The sequence below is a fragment of the Diabrotica undecimpunctata genome, chromosome 1 (assembly GCF_040954645.1).
Source record: "Diabrotica undecimpunctata isolate CICGRU chromosome 1, icDiaUnde3, whole genome shotgun sequence".
In the NCBI taxonomy this organism is placed as follows: Eukaryota; Metazoa; Arthropoda; class Insecta; order Coleoptera; family Chrysomelidae; genus Diabrotica; species Diabrotica undecimpunctata.
The window spans coordinates 14,185,893-14,192,912 of record NC_092803.1 but is presented as its reverse complement, the minus strand read 5'-3'; positions in this window follow the sequence as shown (position 1 = coordinate 14,192,912).

The window sequence follows — 7,020 nt, the reverse complement described above, 5'->3', positions numbered from 1 at the left end:
GGTTTCCCCTATTGCTTTCTAATTTTCGGAAATTTGATAATTACAATTCCCACAAATATCACAACCTATATAAATACTCACTATATAAATTTAGTTATTTTAGTTTATTTTAAGCCGTGAATGTCATAGCTGTGTTGCTAAAAATACCATCAATATTTACTCCAGAAGGTGTATAGTCCTACCAGAGATCTAAGAGAGTCAATAATATTTATTATCCATAAGTGTCTACCGCAAGGCAGCGGGGGATCGCCTTTGGACAGGATCGTACTTTTATTTTCGATTTGTATTACTTAGTCGATTGTTAGGTGTGTTTAAAAGTTTATCATTGTCTACTAAAGTTATAATAGTTGCAAAAATATTTACATACACTACATTCACATATTTACAAAACTTCTAAATAGAGTACAAAAAGAACAGAGGCAAAAATATTTTACATAAAATAAAAATATAAAAATATTTTACAAAATTATTTTCATAATTGAGGTGTGTCTAAAAGCTGGTTAAATACCGTTATCAACTGAATTTAAAAATATTTACATAAATTACGTATACATAGAAAGTTTACCATTTATAAATACAATTCAAAAAATACTTACTTAAAAAAAATTACATGGACAAGTCTGTTTCACTATTGCTCTCGTTATCTAGAGTATCGCTACCTCTAATAATTGTTTCTTTGAGCAACCTATCTGTATTTTTCCAGCTGTCATTGGTTATTTTCTCCATTTCTAATTCAATTAGATGAACCACAGATGGAAAAGGAAAACCGTCGACCACCTTGGCTTCTTCTTCTTCAAGTGCCATCTCCGCGGCGGAGGTCGGCAATCATCATAGCTATTAGAACTTTTGAGACGGCTGCTCTGAAAAGTTCATTTGATGTACATCCGTACCACTCTCTCAGTGGCATGACATTCTACGCCTCCCTATGCTACCTTGGCAAGAAATATCAAACCTATGCTCAGTAGTTAAGACGTATTGGGCCCAGTGGGACTCATTTATCATGGAAGATATCTTGATCAAACGAGTACTGGAAAATGATGACGGTTCAGAGAAAAGAAGACAATTGGTGATCCCAAAGAGCAGAATAGCTGAAATACTTTGTCAGTTACACGACAGTCTATCAGGACGGCATTTCGGAGTAAAGAAAACCATTCAGCGAATTCGGGAATGGTTTTATTGGATGAACAGTTCCGACGACGTAAAGGACTGGTGTACGAGTTGTACGTACAAGACAAATGTACTACTTGTGCTATAAGTAACGGGCCTCACCGAAAAAGGAGAGTTCTAATGAGACAATATAATGGCCGCCACCGTTGCAGATAAGTTGATATATTAGGTATAACGGCTGATAAATATATCAGCCGATTTGGAGTGCCTTTGGAGATACATAGTGACCAAGGCAGGAACTTCGAAAGCGATCTATTCCAAGGAATATGTGATAGACTAGGCATGAAGAAAACAAGAACTACAGCATATCATCCGCAATCTGATGGTATGGTAGAACGGATGAATAGGACAGTTGGTAAGTATTTGACAAAGATGGTGTCCGATCATCAGCGAGACTGGGACCAATATTTTGCGTTCTTCACAATGGCCTACAGATCTGCTCTTAACGAATCAACAGGCCAGACACCAGCCAGAGTCCTATTCGGACGCGAAATGCGACTATCTTGTGATCTAGAGTTTGGGTGTCGACCTGGAGAAGATGTAGCAGGTGAAGATTATGTGATCGAATTACGAAGAAGAATGGACGATGTACATGAGTTGGTCCGTTCCCAACTTCAAATCGCTAGCGATAGAATGAAGAAACGGTACGATACACAAGCCGAAAAGGTTGCTTTACGAAGAACGACAAAGTCCGGCTGTATAATCCCAAAAGGCGAAAATTTTGTTCTCCCAAATTGCAGCAGTTTTGGGAAGGCCCATACTTAATTATGGAGAAGATCAACGATGTCATCTACCGAATAAGCAAGATTCCGAGGGGAAAGCCGATGATAGTATACCATAACCGGCTGGCGTCTTTCGAAAGTGACCACGACGTAGATGAAGAAGTTGAAGTAAACCAAGTCCAAGATGTGTCCGACCTTACGTTTGAGGAATTCATGGGTGCCTATAGAGGTACCGGTAAAGCAAGACATGGTGTTACCACTGAAGAAAAGCAAGATCTACTCGCTCTCCCCGATGACTACTCGCTGGCCCTTACCATCCCGGCCAGTATCAAAGACGCACCAGGGTTGGCATCCGTCTTTCGAAGGAAGTTTGGTCGAGTTGCAGAACTTCAATGCCAAGTGCCAGCTCCCGGTAAAACCTTGAAACTCCAAGATGCATCACGTTACCTTTTCTACCTGGTAACAAAAGACACTGCCCGTGACCAACCTACCTACCGAGATGTATGGGAAGAGTTACTTCAATTGAGAGAGCACGTACTAGAGTCCGACGTGCAAAAGTTAGCCATGCCATAAGTTAGAGTGCCGCCAATTAGATTGGAGGGTTATCCGAAGTATGGTGGAGGAGATCTTTAAAGACACCGAAGTCCAGGTGTTAGTCTGTTGCAATCCGCATAGTTACTGGTGCGGAGAGAAAACCGTCCCTTGTCATTTTTATACAACTGGAAGTTGTAAAAGAGGGTCCACTTGCCGATAACTGCATACCGTTCCAGTTCCAGTCCCGACAAGGTTCCAGGAGGAACCCTCTTTTAAGAGGGGGGCAATGTTACGGTAGATGGTGACGTGTCGTATGACTCAGAACGGTAAACATGTTTATCACTAATATGCTTATTCATTCGAGTATTTTCTAGGTAATGCCTAGCTGACAACACCCTTTGTTATAAAAACAACAGTTCGAAACTTCTGGACGAACCGATGTGAAAATACCAGTTTGCCGTAATAATTTCGCCGCTAGTCGAGAGGGCTGTCGATGTTTCTAGCTTAACGGTACTGGCGTATATAACAGGACATTTTATTTGGAAGGGACAGTTAGTTTTGAAGATTCGCGGTCGCGATTTAATTGCAGCGTTCGGATACATAAATTATGTAATTATTAATCAAATAAATTGTTGATATAAATTATCGTGCTTTTTGATAAATTAAAATAAGAACAATATAATAAATTAGTAAAGAATTAATAAATTAAATAAAGACATAACAATTAATAAATCCACAACAATACTTTCTAATGCCCTACTGTACCTAGCTGACAAATATAAGGTATTAATTGTTCTAATATTGTTTGAAAAGGGTCATACGAAAGTCTATAAGACCTTCAAGAACAAGTAATTCAGATTACCTAGTTAATGATATTCGTGCCATTCAGTACAAAGATGGTAAAATTTCATACAGTGGTTTGAGTCATTCGAAGAGTTCCAGGAAATATGAATCCGGCCTGTTAAAGTTGACTTTAATTCTGTGATATTTCCTTTATACAATTCCAGAAATCCAATCTTTCAGTCGATAAAAAAATGTCTTCCACGTGACTGTTAATATTTTTATGATTCATTACCTTATAATAACAAAGAAAAATAGTTAACTCTTGAACCTAGTTTTATGGAAAAATACAACTTCTTTCAGAATTTATTTGATATTTTAGAATTAAGACAACGTTAATATGTAATTATTTTTCTAATAAATGATTCAAAGACATGGTTGTTTCTCTTATTTTAAATGTGAGCATTACCTCATAAGTAAACTCTTGGATAAAAAAAGAGGTTAGTCTTTGTATGTGGGTATATTTTATTTTATAAAAACCCTTAAAAGGGCAACATTACAAGCACGAACGTTTTCGGAACAACTGTTCCATCATCAGGTTAAAATGCCTAAAATAAGTATAAACCATTTAGTTACAGCAAACGTGGTTTAAAATTTTGACTAAGGTTAAAAAACAATAAAATGGTTATACTTACAGGTTAACATGCCTGAGCCACCAAAATATTTGGGTAAAAACCCTTTAAAATGAAAAATGTTACCAAAGATTGTACATGATTTTTATAATGTTATATGATGTTTAATATTTTAATTAGATTTTACTTCAGGTAACATACACCCATGCTTAAGTGAGTTCCAGTGTCCGGAGAGTAAACCTCTTCAAACGGACTACGGTTGGCAACTGATTGATGAAATACTCATGAGCGGTGTCAAAACAAAATGTCAATGAACCATGAAACAGTGTTAGTTAAACATTATATTACTACAGCCAAAAGATTAAAAAACTTTGATGATGTTAAAATGATAACAGTAATCCAGGTGTTGGAGTTTAAAAATTTTTTTCCTATAATTATTTAATATTGGATGTAAAAGATGTAAATTACTTGTGTTGTTGAAGGTCATGTTTAAGAAGATGACGTATGCATTAGGCAGCTTATGTTACTCTTTATCGTATGGAGTGTGGTCTAAAAGGTGTAATTTGTGAAGAATTAGCTGAAATATATGGAAATGTCCTTTTATGTTGCTAACATCTAGGACAAGGAAGAATAATTAGTATATATTTGTAGCTAATGTAAGACTTTTTTAAGTAGATGAAATTGTTTAATACTGCTAGTATCGTAAAAATTTTTTTAATATAAGTGAGTCCAATAGTTTGAGAAAAAATGATTGAAAATCTTCCGGCTGAAGGAATTAAAGTTATAATTTATGTGATTAAATTTAAAAATTTATGGAAAGACTGAGATCCTCAGAGACCTGGCAGGAATAACAGTAAATGGAATGACTAAAGAATAAAGGAGAGTGGGTTAAAGGGAAATGAATGAGTTAATCAACAAAATTAGAGATGATAGAGGTCCTTCATGCTTAAAGCATCTAGCACCCTGAACAAAATATATTTTGGTTGTATTAAAATCCGATAAATAAAAGTCTGAAATTTTATTTGTGAGTAAGGTGTACTAAGTTGTTGACTAATAGAGGGGGGAGCAATGGTTGATTAAAGGTTTAGGTAAAGTGGGAGAAAGTGAATTCTGATGAATTGCTGGATTGTGTTTAAATGTTTACTGAGTTTAGAACTAATGGGTGGATGGTAGATATATGAAAAGACAGAGAACTAGCAAAAGAAAAAAGAATGGACAGGAATATGGTGAAAAAGTGAAGATTGTAAAATAATGAAATAGTGAGGTATAAAAGATGTGATGTTAACAATAGGGGGCTGAAAGTTCTTTTGGATGGAGTGTTGTGACAGTAGTGTAGAGAGAATGGTTGTTTTTAAAAAAACAATAATTGTTGAGAAGGATTAAGGTGTTGACATTTATAGACGAAGGACAGATGAAGAAGATGGGGTAAATTTGAGAAGTGTGGGTTATGAGAAGAGTTGTCGGTGTAAGGGTTGAAAGTCACGGTTGAAAGATACATGGCGATTAACGCAGTTGGGGCTTCTTTGCTTTTCCTTGACTATTTCCAAGTCTTCATATAGATCTAATTTTAGAAAATTTTTTTGGGGTATATTATGTAACAAAGAGACGTCTTCTGGTATGTTGAGGGTATGTTTATGTTGTGCAAGATGTTGTGAGAAGGTGGAAGTGTTCTCTTTTTTAGTGTGTTCTTGGGAACGAGAAGTTAGTGATCTACAGGTTCTACCTATATATGTAGCATCACAATCAGAGCACTGTAATTTGTAAACACCACTACGATCCATGTAGTTGATGCAATCTTTTGAATTGGTTAAACATTGTCCTAGATTGTTCAGGACTTTAAAAGAAATGTGGGTATTCTCAACAGATCTTTTTAGGATATATCTGATATCTCCAGAAAGACGTTCTTGAAGGTAAGGTTCCTTACCTTACCTTCAAGAACGTCTTTCTGGAGATATCAGATATATCCTAAAAAGATCTGTTGAGAATACCCACATTTCTTTTAAAGTCCTGAACAATCTAGGACAATGTTTAACCAATTCAAAAGATTGCATCAACTACATGGATCGTAGTGGTGTTTACAAATTACAGTGCTCTGATTGTGATGCTACATATATAGGTAGAACCTGTAGATCACTAACTTCCCGTTCCCAAGAACACACTAAAAAAGAGAACACTTCCACCTTCTCACAACATCTTGCACAACATAAACATACCCTCAACATACCAGAAGACGTCTCTTTGTTACATAATATACCCCAAAAAAATTTTCTAAAATTAGATCTATATGAAGACTTGGAAATAGTCAAGGAAAAGCAAAGAAGCCCCAACTGCGTTAATCGCCATGTATCTTTCAACCGTGACTTTCAACCCTTACACCGACAACTCTTCTCATAACCCACACTTCTCAAATTTACCCCATCTTCTTCATCTGTCCTTCGTCTATAAATGTCAACACCTTAATCCTTCTCAACAATTATTGTTTTTTAAAAACAACCATTCTCTCTACACTACTGTCACAACACTCCATCCAAAAGAACTTTCAGCCCCCTATTGTTAACATCACATCTTTTATACCTCACTATTTCATTATTTTACAATCTTCACTTTTTCACCATATTCCTGTCCATTCTTTTTTCTTTTGCTAGTTCTCTCCCACTTTACCTAAACCTTTAATCAACCATTGCTCCCCCCTCTCTTAGTCAACAACTTAGTACACCTTACTCACAAATAAAATTTCAGACTTTTATTTATCGGATTTTAATAAAACCAAAATATATTTTGTTCAGGGTGCTAGATGCTTTAAGCATGAAGGACCTCTATCATCTCTAATTTTGTTGATTAACTCATTCATTTCCCTTTAAACCCACTCTCCTTTATTCTTTAGTCATTCCATTTACTGTTATTCCTGCCAGGTCTCTGAGGATCTCAGTCTTTCCATAAATTTTTAAATTTAATCACATAAATTATAACTTTAATTCCTTCAGCCGGAAGATTTTCAATCATTTTTTCTCAAACTATTGGACTCACTTATATTAAAAAAATTTTTACGATACTAGCAGTATTAAACAATTTCATCTACTTAAAAAAGTCTTACATTAGCTACAAATATATACTAATTATTCTTCCTTGTCCTAGATGTTAGCAACATAAAAGGACATTTCCATATATTTCAGCTAATTCTTCAC